The sequence below is a fragment of the Saccopteryx leptura genome, chromosome 2, assembly GCF_036850995.1.
Source record: "Saccopteryx leptura isolate mSacLep1 chromosome 2, mSacLep1_pri_phased_curated, whole genome shotgun sequence".
NCBI lineage: Eukaryota > Metazoa > Chordata > Mammalia > Chiroptera > Emballonuridae > Saccopteryx > Saccopteryx leptura.
The window spans coordinates 254,736,925-254,756,757 of NC_089504.1; the positions used below are offsets into that span (position 1 = coordinate 254,736,925).

The window sequence follows — 19,833 nt, forward strand, 5'->3', positions numbered from 1 at the left end:
TATATAGTTCTCTGGAGGTCCATTTCTAGACTGGTCTTACTTAGAATATCCATAAAGCATTTGGGAGTGCTTTACCGGTAGCAAAACATCTGTGACTACAGTCGTCTGAATAAGGAAAAATGGCAAAAGAGCTGTAGTTTACAAATTCAAAATAATGGCTTTGGGGAAAATATTCCAGTCTACACTTGTAGGATTATGGTTTTCAAGCTGTTAGTATGAAAGAGAATTTAGATGTTGTTGTTTATTATTTGAAGATGACAGATGGGTATACTGTGGCCAAAAGACTAGTTCTGGATTTTAAATTAAAGTTTATTAGAGACATCAGAAAAAGTCTCTTGCTCTTGCACAGAATGATCTTTCTGTGCTGTTGTTGGTACGTAGACTGGACACAGTACTTGAGGAAGGGATGTGTGGAGGCGAGGGACTGAGGGTCAGAAAGGCCCGGTAACTGAAGCCTTCAGTCTGGGATTTTATAAAAGTGGAGGCTGTGTCAGGCCCTCACTTAGGGGGTAGTTGTTGAGAAACAGCTGTGTTCTAGGCTCTGTGCGGGCTCACAGTGCTCTTCCATGCCTCTGCCAGGTGGGAAACTACTGCTTGGTTCACATTTGTTTTCCTTATGCTCTGGAAAAATAGAAGGATAAGAAATACAAAACAAAGCCTTGAGATTGTATATGATCCCGGTTATACAATCCCAACTAGGTGTCGTAGATGCAGTTGTTTATCAACGATTGGGAGGCAGGGTCGTGTAGGGGTTGAGAGCGGGGGATCTAGGGCCAGACTGGATGCGTTTGAGTCCTGGGCTCCCTGCCTCTCTGTGCCGTTGTTGCCTCATCTATACAATGGTACCTTGAGATACAAATTTAATTTGTTCTGTAACCAAGCCTGTAAGTCAGTCAACTCGTATATCAAACTGCCAATACTGGACCCGTGCGCCAACACGCCAACTAGCGGCAGCTTCTCAAGTCACGACTCGTATCCCGGAATTTCGCTCAGATCTCGAGCAAAAATATGGACCAAGTCTCAGCTTGAATCTTAAAAACTTGTATGTTGGTCTGTTTGTATTTCAAGGTACCACTGTATATTGGAATATTTTGAGGATAATGTGTACAGCGTGCTAAGAACAGTTAGGAACCACAGTAGGGAAGGGCTCACAGAGTGGTAGCTGTTAGGTTGAGGAACACTGGCCTTTGGAAAGAGAACTAGGTACTGCACAGACAAGAGCAGAGTGCCTCCCTGGGACCCAGAGGAGAAGGCCTGCGAGTAGCATCTAAGTGTCCTTGCGTGAACGGGGCGTTGTTATGGGGCTTGAGGTCCATGGAAAGGGGTGGGTGTTTACAAGTTGCTTGAATAATAGATGGGTCTGCTGAGTGTGGAAGAGCATTCCAGGAATCAGGACTAGTTGGAGAGAAGAGTTTTCAAAGCTGGAAAGTGACGCTCAAAAAAGAGGGTGTTAAGTGCATTTCTGTGGATCTAGAGCAGTGTTCTCAAATGACACACTTTACCCTCAGGAGATGTTAGACGCCTGGAGACATTTTTGATTGCAATGACTGGGGGAGACAGGTGCTACTGGCTTCTAATTGTCAGAGGTCCAGGTCCAGGTTCGGGTCCGGGATGCTGCAAAGCATCCTGCCATGCACAGAACAGTCCCCATAACAAAGAAGCACCTGACCCTAAATGTCAGCAGTGCGGAGGCTCAGGAACAGTGGTCAGCACAAGGTACAACAAAGGTCCCTGAATTTGTAATGTCATCTCCACCCCACCGCCCAACAAACACGTGTTTGCAAACTTAGGTCGTTAATCTAACTCAGACATCTCCTTTCCTTGTGCAGTCCAGAATCTCAGATGCGCTGTGTGCGGGGTGGGGTTGGCGGGGGGGGGGGGGGGGGGCTGTGTGTCCTCCCTCCCAGTCTAGAGGGAGGGAGGGAAGGAAGGAAAGGAAAGGGTGCTGAGCGTTTGCTTGGATTAGAGAGTGCGGTAAAACCTAGCAAGGGTCTTCTCTCCTAGGTGTCTGGTGTCCCTTTTTCATTGTGGTCCTGTTTCTTGCAGGTACTCTTTGCTCACTAGGCAAGGTGATTGATTCATAAAACAGTGAATAAGTAAGATTTAGGTCATAACTTGAATAAAGAAAAGTCCCGTCTTGAAGATGCACAGATCCTTGGTATGCCTCTGTAGGACAGTTTCTGAAGTCACAATGGCGGTTTGAGGGAACTGTGCGGTGGTTAGCATGAGGGAGGAGGTGGGAGTTGGTCCATGAACTGGAGAGGGCATGGTGTGGACTCATTCTGGAGTGAGTGTTGTGCAGAGGAGCACTCTGGTCAGGAAGCAGGTCGGGCCTTCCTGCTGACCCCTGACATGTGAACTCCACCCCTCACAGAACCTCTTGCATAGGCACATCACATTAAACACGTCCAGACTCGCTCGTTTCCCCTGTGTCCCACATCTTCCCTTTTGTCCTTAACTCTGTGGCACCACCCCTAACTCTGAGGCTCACTGAGTGGTCACTCAGGTCGTCTGCTTGATTTAATAAGAAAGAAATAAAAGGGATCCTGGGCCAGAAGTGCTCAAGGGTGGCAGCTGTGTGGCCCTCCTGCTGGGAATGTCCTGGGACATCTCCAGGTCGGTTTCCCAGACCTAAGTGCGAGGCAGCAAACATCAGACTCAGAGCAAAACAGCCAACAATGGAAGGAGACCTCCCCACCGAGGACTTCAGATCTCTGGGATTAATCAGATTCAGTATTGAAATTAAAAATATTTTAATAATAAAAGGAGGTTGAAAACATGAACAAAAGACAAAGCATGAAAATGACCAGGAAGATTTGGCAAAGACGCAGTCTCTAGGAAGAAAGGAAATAGTCATCGAAATAGAGAAACTCAGCAAAAAGCTAAGGAGTAGGTTTGAAAAGTGAATTGGTGATAGATTTTAGAAATAGACCAGATGTAGCAGTAGTGGTTATAGATGAAAGATATAATATGAAATAGGAGGTAAGAGATATCAAAGAAAGAATAAGGAGGTTTAAAATGACTCTAATTGGAGATCCAGAGAGAATAGAGGTAGTTGTGGCTATTCTCACTTCAAATACATACTGGCTGAGAGGATTTTCTAGGATTGATGAAAGGCCTGAATTCTCAGCTTCAGGAAGCACAATGAACCCCCGAGCTGGATAGATAAAAATTCTGTCCCTAGATATATTGTATGAAACTTCAGAAAATAAAATATAATGAATATCTTAATAGGGGACAGGAGAAATAGATACTTGCCCATAACGGAACCCTGTTTCCCCATACTCAGTAACAGTCAAAGCCTACAGATAGTGAGCTTATAAAATGCTGAGAAATAATAACTACCAGTCTCGATATTTGCACCCAACTAAACTTTTATTCAAGAACAAAGATAAAATGACATTTTTTTCCACAAGTAAAAACTTGAATTGGCTCCCATTACATCTACGCTAACGGAGCTTTCAGGGATGTGCTTACGTGAGCAGGGACTTGAACTTGGGAGGACAGACTGAGATGTAAGAGAGGAGGAACCGGTAACACAGGCAAACCTAAGCAAATGCTATACACCTGTGTATTTGATGACCTTGGCACATAGTAAACGCTTGACTACTGGGTAATAATTTCATCAGGTTCCTGAAATAATGTGCTTTCTGGTTCAACCATGGTGAATAGACTTCTTATTCAGAATTTCCAGAGAAGCTGGGATCTCAGTACACTCCCAACATGATTCATCTTACTTTGCAAAGTTCAGAGGTGCAGTCATTATCTGGGATGTGATTTGGAATAGCTGAGTTTCTTAAGAGTTTTGTGTCTATTTATAGGCTGCGGAGCAAGTTTTAATTTAGGTAAGTAACTAAGTTTACCACCCCGTTTACTAAGATCCTAAATGTTAATCTGGATTTATAGTTGTGATCTGGAATTTTTTCTCCCCATAATATTGTCAGATCTCACATTCGTTAACTAGAAGACAGTTGTAAATTTATTGTTTCTGAGAACCCATGCTAATCTAGGAGAAACATACACAGAATGAATAAACTAGAGCTTAGTACTCTTTGAATGGCCAAGGACATCACAAACCAGAAGCTACTTGTTCTCCCTTGGGGCTCTGACTTTACAAAAGAAGTATCTGCTAGTCAAAAAAATTTTTTTAACTGTCACACTTAAGCTATACTATTGGGAGTATAGTAGGATTTTGTTAAGGGGGCCACCTTTAGTCAACAATAGCTGAGTTCTCTCAGCACATACTCCTCTTTTTTGGAAATACAAAGTTTCTTTCAAGGAGTTTTACTGCAGACTTAGGTTGATATCCCTAATCTACTATGTATTGACTTCCTAGGCAGCATACACTCAGCACGTAGTTCTGAGCGGCTGTCAGGCCCTGCCATGCCCAGGGAGCTTGCCTTCTAGTGGCGCAAGTGACCAAGTTTTAAAATTATGAGGACAGAGAGAGAATAAAGTAGGGTGACATGATTGTAACTTAGAAGGGGGATGCTTTTTAGACTGAATGGTTGGGAAAGGTCTTGCTGAGGAGATGGTGTTCAGACAGAAATTTGAATGGTGCAGAAAGCCACGTGTCAGAAGCGTCTTCTGTTGAAGGAGCAGAATTGCAAGAACTCCTTTAGAAGCATGCTGGTGTTTTGTGGTGCGCTCAGTGCTGACAGTATTATTTACTTGATGGCCTATCTGGCCTGACATCTTGTGGAATAATTTTGGGTTATGATGGTATAGAAAGTTTTGGAAAATTGTAAGCTAGTACTGTTGGTGCACATACGAGCTAAGCTGAAGCACAGGGAAGAATGGAGTTGAGACTGACAACCATCAGTACCACCATGTACAAATCACAAGACCACAGTTTGGGAAATTCCATTTTGTCCAGGATGTGCGGTACAACAGGAGTTTTGTTTGCAAACTTGCTAAACCTTATGTGGCAGCCACATTTTTTAGCAGAAAACAGAAAAGCTTGGTATAACCTGAAAACTAACTTTAATTTACAAATATCAATTAGTAACTCTTAATAATTTACATATTTGTTATTGGTGGGTTGCTCTCACCTTCAGGGAGGAGAAACTGAAACTGGTGGAAACACAAGGGAATCAGCGTGGCTCACATGACTGAGAGACCCGGAGCCCCAGGGACAGTAGACTGGGCTCCGTGTCTGCAAAATGACTGCCAGCAACCAGGGCCCTGTGCATTCCTGTTGGTGTCCAGAGAAAGAAGAACCACTTCCCACTTGCTACAAAGAGAGAGCAACTACCCAGGAAGGCCCGGGAGCTTTTCCCTTGATTTCAGTGGCTAGAATTGAGTAAACTCTGGGTACAGCCCTGTCCTGAACAACTCCACAATTGTGGGGCTGGGACGCATCATTCAGGCCCTTCCTTTGAGCTGAGGCCATTGGCTGAACGTCATTGTCCTTCCCCAAGTGGGGAGAGTAGGAATGGCAGCCAGCCTGCACTGACTAGCCCACAGTCAAACATTCAGGTCAACAGAATTGGCATTTGGGGACGAGTTCTGGCCCACTAGTGGCACGAAGACAGTGCTTTGAGATCACTGTTGTAGTGAGAAGTGGACTGGGTCCCAAAGGACCACCAACATTTAAAACAGAAAGGGAAAGAGGGGTGTGCACCAGAATTATCTACTTCAGTGTATTCTGTGCTGTTGCTTCGACGTAGAATGAGACAGTAGTGATAACCATAGGGTTGTTTCTCACACATTTCTTTTTTTCCGAAGGAATAGTTATTGGAAATACATTAAGCTTAGAAATTGAGATTTGAATTTATTCCTTAAGCGGAAATGTTCCTTCAACATTTAAGTAAAAAGTCCCTAAAATTCTCACATTTTCTAACTTAAGAAAATGACAAGCAGAAGAAGAGTCACATGCATGGTCTTTTCTGTTTCCTGCCTTGTATGTAGAGTCAAGGATCTGACCTTTGAGTCAAGTTTCATCAAGCATCTCATCATAAAACAAGTGACAGAGTAATCCTGGGAACAAGTAAACATTTCCTTTGAACTTCATGGATTTGTTTAAAAAATTGTCACTGATCTTCTATTAACTTCAATTATAGTTTGAAAGCACATTTTCAAGTGTAAAACTGAAGGCATTTAGCAATTTATTTTTAATTTTGAGCTGCAGAAAACTGTTCAGTTGGCTAGAACTCACCCATTCTAACAGCATAGGGCATGTTAAAATGGCCAGTGTTTTCTGTTAGGTCTCTCTTTGTCTCTGGTCGCTAAATGTCACTAGCTTAGCTGTTTCTCTGAGGTGCTACCCATGTCTTAAAGGAAGTGGGGAAGGAGTTGTGAATGGATGAACTGAGGTTAAAGGGAAAATGAGAAATGTGTCTTGTAATATATGACGGCAATATCAGTGGGTTGGATACTTAAGGAAGAACTGCATCCTTGTCATTTAAGTTCTTATTAGTAGTGAGGAATGTTAAAATTTATGACTCAGAGTCATTTCTATATATACATAGGACATCTTGGAAAAGTTACCTTCTTATTATAAAGGAATCGATGGTGAGGTTTACCACCCTGTGTGAAGACCCCAGTGATTGGAAGTGGGTTACGAATGGTAGTGGGTTGGGTGCCTTATGAGCAGGAATCCTCCTCTCCTTGAGTCATCATGAAAGGACGTGAAGTCACTCTCTGCTTGTGTGTGGGAAAGACATGAAGAACTGCTCATTTCTGCATGTCTCTTAGACCATGAGATACTGGCCAGCAAACTCCACTTGGAGACCTTTGGGTGCTCCTTCGCATTGTGTTTTGTTACTGTGCCTCACCGAGTTCCAGAGAGTGAGTAAAGCATTGCCTTTTCTATTTCCTAGTTCAGTCTCTGAAGTTTGACACTGTGCCAGGGGTCTCCAAACTTTTTACACAGGGGGCCAGTTCACTGTCCCTCAGACCATTGGAGGGCTGCCAAATACAGTGGTCCTCTCACTGACCACCAATAAAAGAGGTGCCCCTTCCAGAAGTGCAGTGAGGGCTGGATAAATGGCCTCAGGGGGCCGCATTGCGGCCCGTGGGGCCGTAGTTTGGGGACGCCTACAACCATGGATCTCAAACAGTAGCATGCGTCAGAATCTTCGGCAGGGTTTGTGGAAACAGACTGTGGGGCTTCCCACCCAAAGTGTCTGATTTGGCAGGTTTGGAGTAGACCCAAGGGTTTATTCAGTTCCCAGGTGACGTTGGTGATGCAGACCCAGGTGCTGCCCTTTGAGAATCACTGCTACAAACACATTACCTTTTAATAAAACCAACAGAAGTTCATATTCAATTTATTTAAGGAAGAGATGCTTGGTATTACTACTGTTTAGATTAGACTTTATATTGTTTCTCTCTATATATATGTTGGTTATAACATTAAGTGACCCACAGGAAATGCTCTCTTAAAATACTGTGTACCTTTAGTAAAAGAATCAATACCATTTGGTAATTGGCATCTTGTGACTTTTCACAGACTCATTACTGCTGCTGCTAGACAGAAAGCCACTTTTGGGAAGAGGAAAATAGTTTGCGTTATTGTACTTGATGTTTCAAGCAAAGATGGGGAAAAAAAATTTTTTTTATTCTTTACTAAGAATAGTTGTTATTCACTCAATGAATATTGAAACTTTCTCAGCCAGTTGGAATCCAGCACGACCTACCAGCTGTGCGTGTCCTGTGGACACCCAGAGGGGTGTAGCAGGATTACTGTTATAAGCAGGGGTCCCCAAACTTTTTACACAGGGGGCCAGTTCACTGTCTCGCAGATCATTGGAGGGCCGGAATATAAAAAAAAAACTATGAACAAATCCCTATGCACACTGCACATATCTTATTTTAAAGTAAAAAAACAAACAAAACAGGAACAAATACAATATTTAAAATAAAGAACAAGTAAATTTAAATCAACAAACTGACCAGTATTTCAATGGGAACTATGCTCCTCTCCCTGACCACCAATGAAAGAGGTGCTCCTTCTGGAAGTGCAGCGGGGGCCGGATAAATGGCCTCAGGGGGCTGCATGCGGCCCGCGGGCCGTAGTTTGGGGACCCCTGGTTATAAGGACCACACCTAGCTTACTTGCATCCACTTTAAATTGGGGAGATTTCAGAAGATTAAAATGTCTGTAGATGGGCCAATGGGCAGCCAGAAAGAACTTATCATTGTAACCATCATAATGGTCTAAATGGGAAAGGGTGGGCAGCTTTTCCTTATTTGTTCCAGTTTCTGCTCTGGGGGGGTTTGGGGGCTGGTACTGAAGTTTATATCTGTTTTGTGTACTTATTTGTCTCAAGGTGTTTTTATTTTGTCTTGAGGTATACATCCTCTTATAATGTAATGATAAAAAAAATTTTAAATAACTTAAAGTACATACAAATTAGACATTTTTTTCCAAAAGAGAAATGATTTAGTTTCTTTTCAGTTGTATAATGGAATAAAATGTCCTAATATATATTTGCGCATTCTTGGAGAATTGTGGCTGAACCTTTTGTTGCTCTTTTATGTATTATAAGCTGTTATGATCCTCTTCTCTCACAAAAATAACTCCTTTTTAAAAAGGCAGTTTGAACTATGTACACATTTGGATTTTGTTTGTGCTATTGAGCTTAAGTTCTTGATTCAGAGTGTCATTAAATAATTAGGAACATCATAAATATATAGGAAAAAATTATATGGGCTACTTCCATGAGCACTGAGTTACAGTAATATACAGCATAGGTAGTTTTCATTAATTAGTTTATACTATTCAGTCTGCTTACTAACTTATACGTTGTACTAATTAGTGACAGAAATTCAGACATAATTGTGCAGTACAGGTATGTGGCAGGTAAGTCATCACATGTGCCAACTCCTCTTCCTCTGTTAGGGCTGTGCACTCTTCTGGTCAGGATACAGGGTCTCATGTCAAGTGGTGTGACAGTCACCTAGTGGTGGTGACTGATTTCCACACCTGTGTGCTAAGCATTGGCCTTCCTTGTTTTCTAAAGACAAAATGTGACCTTGTACCTTTTCTCAGAATACCTTACAGTAGTAGCACCCTATGCCTATCTGTATCTATTATCAATACATATATTCAAATTGAGTATATACTTATAAACTGGAGGGGAGGTTCATGTTGGATTGGTGTGGGTGTGTGTGTGTGTGAGAGAGGGGGGGGGGGTGGTATACTCTAGAAAGCAATGGTAAGTAGGCAGTTGTATCCAGCTTCCTGACAGAATAGCACCTTTGCTACATGTGCCCAGGACCTTCTAGTGGATCCTCGTGTTCCTGCAGCACGGGCAGCGCTGGTCCCTGTGTTGTCGGTTAGGAAACAGGCTGGAGCAGGGTCTGCACAGGGCAGCTCTCTGGTCCTTGGTGGCAGTCAGCCCGGTGTCCCCGTGTGTGTGAGACCATCGCCCTTCAAAGGGCTAGGTTGTTTTGTGCAGCTCACTCAGTCTTGCCTTTTTCTCTTTTTGTATTCATAACCAGGAAAAGAAAGAAGAGCTTTCCTGCCCTTTTAATGACCAAACTGCTCTCAGTTTTCAGTGAGTCAGTTCAAAGAAAGAATGCAGTCTTTCTGTACCTGGTAAATATTTTCTGCTAATGCGAGCTCTCAATTTAGTAGCCTTTGATAAATCCAGGTGTTATGATTGCCTTTCATTTTGTGGAATGACTGTTAAAATGACTCACCAAATATATACATGTTTTAACTCTGAACTGTTCGACTTTGTGTGCGTTGCTGTGGTGAAGTGACACTTGGGAAGCCTGTCTCTAGCCAACAGTGGGCACAGTTATGATGGGCCCTCATACTTAGACTTGATTCTGGTTTCTTTAGAAAAAGTTGTGGTAATAAAACTTAAGCAGCGATCCTTGTATGGTGGTTTAATTGAAGTGCTTGTAAATAATAGTTCTATAAGATTAATCTAGTTGTCAGAATATCAAGGCCTACAATGCCCCACTTGACAAACCGACCTCAGTGAAGATCAGAGAGGTCAGGTTGCTCTGTGGAAGCCCAGCCAGTGCAGAAGTGTGATCAGAATCTAGATCAGAATCATTGTATTTTGATGCCTACCATTTTTAAGTACCTTAAATATAAAATATGTGCCTAAGAGAATAAACAAACCATAGTGACAGTTCCTATGGATTCTCCTTTTGCTTAACTTAAAATGTTAACATGGAAGCAGAGAAGACAAAGATTGTATTTATTCTGCACCCAATATTTTCTCTGTTAACAACAGTGTGACAATTATTACTTAACTCTGAGGTTAATTTTCAGATACATTTGGTATCTGAGGAGACCCTCAGGAGTATTACTGTACCTGCTTTACAGGTAGGAAGACAGGTGTAGAGGGAGGTCCTAGAGCTCAGGATGCAAGAACTAGAGTTTAAATCCAGTTCCCTCTGCTTTCAACATCCATTGCTAAACTGTGAAGCTGGTTTATTTTTGGAATTAAAATTTAACTAAATCCAGTCCATTCCAAGCTAACTGATGAACTGATCCTGATTGTGGAATCATTTCCTCTCTGAGCTCACCCATCCCAAACTCTGAGCAATGTGGAGACATACTGAGGGGGTGCAGAGACCACATCCTCCTCTGTAATGGTTTAACACAGGCATGACCAACATATGGCCTGTGGGCCAGATCCGGCCGCGTAATGAGTTTATACGGCCCGCGATTAAATTTTTAATATTCTCCGCTACTTTAAAATCTCAGCTACTCAGAAGCAGAAGTGTCTTTGATTATTGGAAATCGAGATATTTAAGAAGATAGAGATACACAGAAAAGAATTTTGTGTGTGACTAATCTAGGGTTAACTTCCGATAATTGGTTGAATGGATTCGCGATACTTCTTTATTTTTTAAAAAAGTTCCATTATAAAGATTTACAACTTTTGTACTCGTCTGTACTCGATATGAACTGTTTGACGTTTAGCGGTGATGTGAAACCCATATTCTTTTAGGTGGAGTTTGCCAGTGCAATAGTTTTCACTCATTTACATTTATTCATAAACAAATTACATAATAAAATTTTGTTTACTTAAACGAATTGTTTTTGTATTTAACATTTTTTAATTTTAATATTTTGTCCAGCCCAGCCCGGCTGTGATAAAAGTTTTTTTTCTAATCTGGCCTGGGGGCAAAAACTGTTGGCCATGCCTGGTAACATCAGGATTCATATTCACCATCTTTATTATGTAGTTTAAAGGTGTAAGTCATATCCCCTTTTAAAAAGTGTTTACAAAAGATTTTTACATTATAAACATTTTAAAACTAGAGTGAACTAGCAAGTTCAAAGGTGTATATATTTTGTGTAAATAAACATTTGTCTCCATGTTTTTACTTTTATAGTTGATTAGTTTCCCAAAATACTTTAAAAACACCTTTCAAATTTAGTTGACACCTTTAATGAAAAATATTGATGAGTTACCACCAAGAGTATTAAAATATTAATACAACATTTCAAGGGTCTGACTGGCTTGGGAATAAAGGAAAGCTCATTATCTTAAATGAAATTATAATGTTGAGAGTATAAAGAAGAATCTTTAAATACCCAGAATACCTGAGTTTTCCCAAACCAGGAGAATCTTTGCTTTAAAACCTGACTCATCCCCTGAAATTCACCTTTCCCCTAGAATCTTCAGTAAATCACTACCTGGCTGGCCAAGAGAGCGGGACACAGAGAATGCAGGCATGTGCTACTAAAAATATTTATACATTTAGGGGGGCTTGTGTCACATAGCTGCTTTATCCTAGCGATGTGGAGCTCTGTGCACAGAATTGTATGTGCATTGTAATCCATACTTGTTCAAAGCGAGGAGTGATGTACATTAGCTTACTCGGTACCTTTCTGTTTGCAGGAGTCATGTTAGGGCTTCTAAAAGGAGAGATACACTGATGGATTTTATTGTCTTCTGGATAAATTCTGACTAACTGGAGCTTGCAAAGATAATGTGAAACTCATTGATGCTGTTGACATGGTGGTGAGATTGCAGAGCTGCTTGACCAGTCCAGCGGCTCAGCACCCCTGAGTCAAGATGGCCGGAGGCGGGGCAGAGCTGGCCGCTCATGGTCATTGAATTCCTATCCTGTGGGGCACATGCTGGACATACCCACCTACATGCTGGCACTGTGTACTTGTACAGTGTGGAAGTCCAGGCAGTAGGGCAGAGAGAAGAAGGCATTGTGTCTTGCTTTCTGTCCAGTCCGCTCGCCAACCCTCTGCAGCCTTCGTGGTCGGCTCTTGGTAGCACCAGTGCTGCGGGCGGTCCTAGCTCCTGAATCCAGCCATGCTTGCCATCTGGCTCATGTGGCCAGAGGGGCAGTCATTTTATTTTGAAAGGGTCAAATTTCATGTTTTCAGAAGACGATAGTTAACAATACTGTATTATGTGCCTATAGATTTGCTAAGAGGGTAGATTTGCTATTGAGTGCTCTTACCACACAGAAAAGTTTTTTTTTTTTTTTCATTCCAAAGGGGGTGTGACAAAAGGAAGCGTTTGGAGGAGATGAGTGATTTGTGGCCTTGATGTGGTCTCGTGGGTGTGCACTCACCCCCAGATTTGACAGGCTGTGTGTAGTCAATATGTACAGCTCTGTATGTCAGTCATCTCTCCACAAAGTGTTTTAAGTTTTCAAAATAAAATTTAAACTTCTTAAGAAATATAATTTACGGACTAAAGCATGAGAAAAAAGAAAACGGAAACCAATGTTTCCTTCAGCTATGTTCAGGCAGCCTAGGATTATTAGTACTCTGTTCTTACAGTGTATAGTAAAGATGATTTTCTGGCCTGTTTAAAAGGTAGTTAGTTTGAAAGGCATGGAAATATTTAAGAGCCTTACTTATTTTTTATTGTAACAGGAAAAAAATCTTATATTTACTAAACATTAATCAAGAGATTATAATAGTACCATTATCATTTTCTAAGTTTTGATTAAAAAAATAGCTTATAGCCTCATCTTAATTTTATAGCAACCTTAATTTTTCAAGCAACAATCTTTCCATGGGGAAGTTAGGGTCAGGTGTGTGTCAGTGTCCTGGGGCTGCCACAACGTGCACCACAAGCCAGGTGGTTTAAACTGCACTGCCTCATGGTCGTGGAGGCTGGAAACACTAGGTCACGTTGTTGGCAGGGCTGGTTCCCTCTGAAGGCTGTGGTGGTCTGCTTCCTGATACCCCCTCTTCCCTCTGTGTGTCTATGTCCAGATTCCCCCCTTTTGTAAGGACAGCAGCGGAACTGGATGGGGGCCTATCCTCATACCTCATCCCAGCTTGATCACCTGAAAGACCCTATTTCTAGTAAGTCACATGCACAGGTCCTGCAGGTTAGGCTAGTAATTGGGTGACTTAGTTCATAACTGATGTGGCTGCTTGCTCAGGGTCTCTTACATAGAACATTCTGGAGTGCCATGGAAGAGGTAGTTGTAATAGAACATGGCAACATACCTGAGATACTACACTTATAATTAATTTTCTAGTGTCTTATGTCAGGGCAGATTTTACTTAACAGTAGCTGAGTTTCTAACCTTAAGGAACTATCTGGAAAATAGTGTAAGAGAAATATCACCCTGCCTTTGGGGAAAATAATTTCATGGCAGCAGATTTCTCATCAGAAGCCATGGAGGCTGGAGGTATTGGCATGCCATTCTGCAAGTGCAGAAAGAGCTCACAATCCTGATTCTATACCCAGCAAAAATACCCTTTTGGAATGAAGAGGAAATTGAGACATTTTTAGATAAAGGGAAACAAAGAGAGTTCATCACAAGCAGATCTACCCTAAAGGAATGACTAAAGAAATGAACTACTGAGGTTTAAATCTAGCAGGACATGCTCAGGGCTTGTGTACTGAACACTGCGCACTGCTGATGGAAGAAATCAAGGAGAATGGAGAGACTCTGTGTCCAGGTATTAGAACCCTCAACATAAGGAATATCGTTCTCCCCAAACTGATACACAGGTATAAGGCAGTGCCTCCCAAAATCCCCACAAGCTTTATAATAGATATGGTTCTAAAATTAATGTGGGAATGCAAGGGAACTAGATAGTGAACAAGATTTTGAAAAAGAAGAAAGAAGTAGGAGGAATCAGTCTCTCTCATTTCAAGACTTATAGAGCTGTAGGAATCAAGCCTGAAGGTATTGGTGGAGTGATTGACACATTGATCAGTAGAACAGAATAGAAAACTTAGAAATAGATCCAAACAGGGACAGCCAGCTGACTTGTGACTAAGGAACAAAAGCAAGTCAGCGGAGGAAGGGAAATCTTTTTGACAAGTGATTTAAACCCTGCACATTAGGTAAAGACACAGGCGACAATCTTCCGGATGTGGGCTTGGTGAGCAGTTTTTAAACATGACACTGAAACCATGTCCATAAAATTAATCAATTCATTAGACTTGATCAGAACTCTGTTAAGAGAATCGAAAGACAAGCTTTACACTGGCAGAGATTATTTCCAGAGCACGCACCTGATAAAGGATGCTTGTCTACAATATAGGAAGAACTTTTAAAGCTCAGCCCTAACACAAAAATAGTCCATTAGAAAATAGAGAGTTTTAGAAAAATACAAAAGGAAGGAATAGATGTTGCTGAAGAAGATGCATGGTAGCAAATAGGCATATAAATAGATGCTCTTGTTACTAGCCCCTAGGGACATGCAAATTAAGGAACCCAAGGTGTCACTACACACCTGAGAATAGCAGAATAAAAAGCAACGGCCACACCAAATGCTGGTGTCATTTTGGAGAAACGAGCTGTCCTGTTGTTTGTGGGATGTAAAATGCCACCGCTGTTCTGGAAAATATTTGGAAATTTTTTTTAAAAACTAGGCATACACTTAGTGTGTGACTCAGCAACCTCATTTCTGTGCATTTGTCCCAGAAAAATAAAAATTACTTCCACATAAAAATAGGGACACGAATGTGCTCTCCATATTCTAGATGAGAGTCCTTCACTGGTGATGTGCTTGCCAGGATTCTTGCCCAGTGTAGAGCCAGTGACCCTGTGTACACCCGACACGTGGGTGTTTGTAGCAGCTTTATTATGCTGACCCCAGACTGGAAACAACCCCAGAATCCTTCAGTAGGTCAGTGGTGAACAAACTGGTACCGCACATCATGGAATACGGTCAATAAAAAGAAAAAAATTATTGCTACATGCAACTTGGATTGAATCTTAAGGACATTATGCTGAGTAAAACATGCCAACCCCAGATGGTCATATACTATACTATTAGTATAACAGTCTCAGAATGACAAAATTATTAAAATGGATGACAGGTTTAGTGCTTGTCAAGGCTGAGTAATAGTGGAGGGAAAGGAATCTTTGTGATGAAATAGTTCTATATTTTGATTGCAGAGATGTTTACATGAATCTTCAGGTGATAGGAAAAGGACATAGAACTATACACACACTTTATGCTGACGTCAGTTTCTGGAATTTAGAAGAACACTGTAGTTACATAACATGTAGCCCATGGGGGAAACTGGGTGAAGGGTACATGGGACCTGTCTTGACAAATTCCTATACTTTTCTATTTTAAAGTAGAAAGTTGTAAACAAAAGAGAGGGTTTTTATAGTTGCTGTAGGATCCCACAGTACCAAATAATTACTTTACAGAAACAAGAAGAGTAAAGATCTGAGGCCCTAACTTTGGAACGTGTCTTTGTAGGGTAGGTAGACTTTTCGTGAATTGATAATAGAGAGGAAATGTATTATATCTTAGACTAAGAATAAATATGTATACTTATGGAGTAAATGTCTCTATACTGCTAATATTCTTAAGGCATATTAATATCCATTGGTTTGAAGAACATTTTATTTAGTTGAATGGAAGAATGTGTTTTTAAGTTTTGTACCTCACATAGAACTCTGGGATACTTGTCACCCTTGTATTGTTACATAAATTCATGAAGACTGAGAGTCAGAGAAGACATAAATTACCAATACCAGAAATAAAACTGAACTGTTCCAAAATGCAGGGGTATAATCAAAGCCACCTGTGGTTTTAAATAAAACAAAGCCTGTTTTTCATGGATCTAAGAAATGGAAATAAAGAACTCTCATAGTAGCCAAGGATGTCGAGACAAGTTAGAGGCCAGTGGTGAGTCCTGTAGTCACATGTTCGTTTGCTCCAGAAGACTGTCACACTTTGTGATGACCTCTTTGGGTGACCACTATTTCTCTCTGCTCTCCAGTTGTAAGTGTTCTGTGGCTCAGCAGTTGCAGCCCCATTCCTGTCTCAGCATCTGGCAGCTCTTAGTAGCTGCTTGTTGAATGTGTCAGTGCGCAGGTGGTGACTTAGTGAGACTCTTGGAACCAGAAGAAAGAAGAGACAGTTACAGAGGTACAGATACGATGATGAAACAGGCGAGATGGTAGGTGTGGTGTTGGGCTCCAACTTCTGCTGAGCCATACAACGTTTACACTCTCACAACGAGGTGTCAGGACCCACTGTGCAATGCGGATATGGTTACTGGATGCCGTGTTCCATTGAGCAGTTGTGAGCTCTGAACGGGCCCCAGGTCAGGGAGGGGATCAGAGTGTTTGCCATTGAATACTAGCTGTCTCTGAGTGTGACTGCTCTCTCTGCAAACTGCCACATAAGTGACAAATGACAGTGACTGACCTCGCACTGTCTCTGCCCCAGTGTGCGCAGTGCTCGCTACTTAGTGGCCTGTGCGGGTCTGCTTCTTCTAGTGCACGGGTCCCCAAACTTTTTTACATAGGGGGCTGGTTCACTGTCCCTCAGACCGTTGGAGGGCCGGACTATAAAAAAAACTATGAACAAATCCCTATACACACTGCACATATCTTATTTTAAAGTTAAAAAAAAAAAGAGGGGAGGGGAACAAATACAATATTTAAAATAAAGAACAAGTAAATTTAAATCAACAAACTGACCAATATTTCATTGGGAATTATGCTCCTCTCACTGACCACCAGTGAAAGAGGTGCCCTTTCCGAAAGTGCGACGGAGGCCAGATAAACGGCCCCAGGGGGCCGCGGGGCTGTAGTTTGGGGACCCCTGTTCTAGTGGGAGGTGTGCAACCAGGAGTCGTTGACTCGTTTGGGCCCCAACTCTGTTGGAGTACTTTAATTAAGCCATTTAAATAGTTGTTTAAGCCACAGAAAAGAAAGATGATGTTTTGTGAAACATAACTTGAATGCTTTGAAAAGATTTGATAAATAGTAATTACTAAAGATGCTTTGAATTAGACTTGAATAGGAGAGCTAGAAAATATTAGGGATCAATTCTAAAAATAAAAAGAGTGAAAAAGATTCTGCACTCAGATGGCTTCACATGTCTTTTAAGTACAATAAGTTCCTATTTTTAAAGCAGTTTTTCAACCTGTGGGGCGTAAGGTCAATTTAGTAGTTGAAAACAGCAATAAAAAAAGAGAACTGTGTTAGAACATATCAGAGTGCATTGCACCAAGGAAGTAGCTTTTTGTCCTGAAACTTTCCTTGAGATGTCAAAAACTTGAAAAACAAAGCGAAAGAAATTGAAACTGGAAATATTAGAGTATGTTTTCAGGATATTATTTTTCTCCAAGGAAGAAGAAGAAAATGAGTGGGTCCAAACTGAAAGCAAAGGTTTTGGTCTGACATAGAAAATTGGTGAATGAGTGTATATTTATGAACTTTGCATTAAAATGAAATGTTTAAGATGTACATAGTGATTTTATGGTATTTATTTTAAGTTGATGTTTTTGATTGACCATCCATCTGACTACAGATCTATTCACAAGCAAAGAGTGTCAGCATATTTTAGTTGACTAATTTTTCTCTCATACCTCCTTGTTTTATCCCAGTCCTCTGTCTCTACCCCACCCCCCTCTCTATGCCACTTAGTAGTAGTAAATGACCTCAGAGGCACTGCCTAGGCCTCAGTTTACTTTTTGTAAAGTGCAATTATGAGAGCATTTATGGAAGCAACCATTGCATCACTTAATCAAATCCTAAACTAGATGTAAAGTGAAAGCAATTGAATTGGATTTATTTATACTGAAGTGTGAATGGCTGACAATCCCACAAACTTGCTGGAATATTTTTTAAGAGTGTCTTTTTAGGTCACGCTTTACTCTGATGTTTCAGACTGAGGACCGAAAGTAGTGAACATTTGAGACTGAGTAAAGCTTATCTGCCCACTCCATTCCTTTAGGTCTGATTGTACCGTGGTTGGGGAGTGATGGCAGTCACTCTTTCAGTCCATCTGCAGAGGCCTGGGCAGCCATATAGAATTTCAGCCTCCCCTCCAGAACGTGCAGCATACCTGGCTCAGGGGTGGCAGACAGGGCGTTCTCTTGCCCTTCCCGTTGTAACAGGATGAGGCTTCCTGTCACCTTGGATCGCTGTGTCCCAGGGCTGCTCTCTCCTTTTGCCTCTCCCCCTTCCTGGAGTGAAGATGGTGAGTTTTGCAGTAGAGGGGAGGGGCCTTCTCTGGATAGGCCCCCTGCTATGCGGAAGCCCTAGGACCCTGGGCCTGAGGAGAAGGTCATCCCACTACTGAGGCCCTGCGCCTACATGAGAGGCTGCTTTTGGCACACACCCCTTAGTAGGCCGTTGGTGGTTGTGTGGCCGCAGCTCCGGGACAGCAGGGCAGCAGTGCGGAGGCGTCACCACGTGCTGCACAGAGCTCAGTGGTGGGCTGCAGAGGTGTTCTCTAAGGGCCAGCAGTGACTGTGATGTTCTGTGAAGGCAGCAAGGAGGGAGAAAAACACCTACTGACATCTGTTGTGTTCTCGTCACATTCGTCTTCGCGCCTTCGCTCTTCCCACCATGCAGAGCTTGACTAGTCCAATACAGTCTTCCTTCAAACTCATTTGAATTTTGTATTCTGTTTCAAACCATAGTCTTGCACACTTTAATAGAGTCTTATGAATTGTGATTGAATAAAACCGGTGCTCTTGAAACCTGTCCTATGTCTGTCTCATGCCTTTGTGTCTGCGTTGGCCCTGCAGCCCGAGAGGCATGAGCATGCTCATCCTGACAGCCACCTCATGAGAAAGACATTGTCATTTTACAGATGAGAAAATCGAGGTTTGAGACGGGAAGGAACCCAGGTCTCGCAGGTACTGATTGGAAGTGTTTGATTTCTCCCCCACGCCCTCCGTCACGGGCACGTTGTGAGCCTGTGACACAGAAGCATGAGCAGTGTTGTGCAGGTGTGAAAGCTGAGGGGGCTTGGCTATGTCCCCAGCTGTTAGAAACTTGCAAGGAGATCTTTAAGATCCTTTATAGAACTCTGGTCTCTCATTTCCCCATATGCATGTTCAATTCAATTTCAACCTTACTATTGGCAAAAGTGACATTTTTAAAAATGAGACACTTGGTGTACTTGAATATTGGTTCTGAATCAAAGCAGTTATTAACGGGATAGTACCCCTGGGAGCTGTCCTCAGTCTGGTGCATATCTGCACACGCTTGACTTTTAAACACAAATCCTTGTCACCAATTGTTGGTCTCACCACCACACTGAAAACAAGCTATTTTAGTCTTGCCTTATTCCAGTTCTCCATCCCCCATGCCTACCAAGTCCCTAAATGTGCAGCTTGTCCATCATGTGTAAGAACCGGGAGCTCAGGTGTTCTGTCAGCAGTCTGGTTTTAAATCCTGACTTTGCGTTACTAATGTAACATTGGGTAGAGTGCTTCAGCTCTTTGTGGCTCCCTGTTCTTATTTTTAGAGTATACAGATACCAACAGATCATTACCATATTGTAATGCCTAAAATGTTTGGGGTTGATGTTTTACTTTGTAAATTTTAATTGAATAATTGTATTGTTTAATAGGATTTTATACACACACATTCATATCTGTTAAGTAGAATTTACTTGAAACACTAAGTAATTACACGGCCCGTTTCTGATGGCTGTTA

The 19,833-nt window shown here is 41.9% G+C and overlaps 1 protein-coding gene across 3 annotated transcripts in view; it reads left to right on the forward strand.

Annotated features, from left to right (window-relative positions):
- POU2F1 (POU class 2 homeobox 1) overlaps positions 1-19,833 on the forward strand; it is a 124,341-nt gene that overhangs the window by 45,501 nt on the left and 59,007 nt on the right. The gene's annotated exons all lie outside the window — the stretch shown is intronic.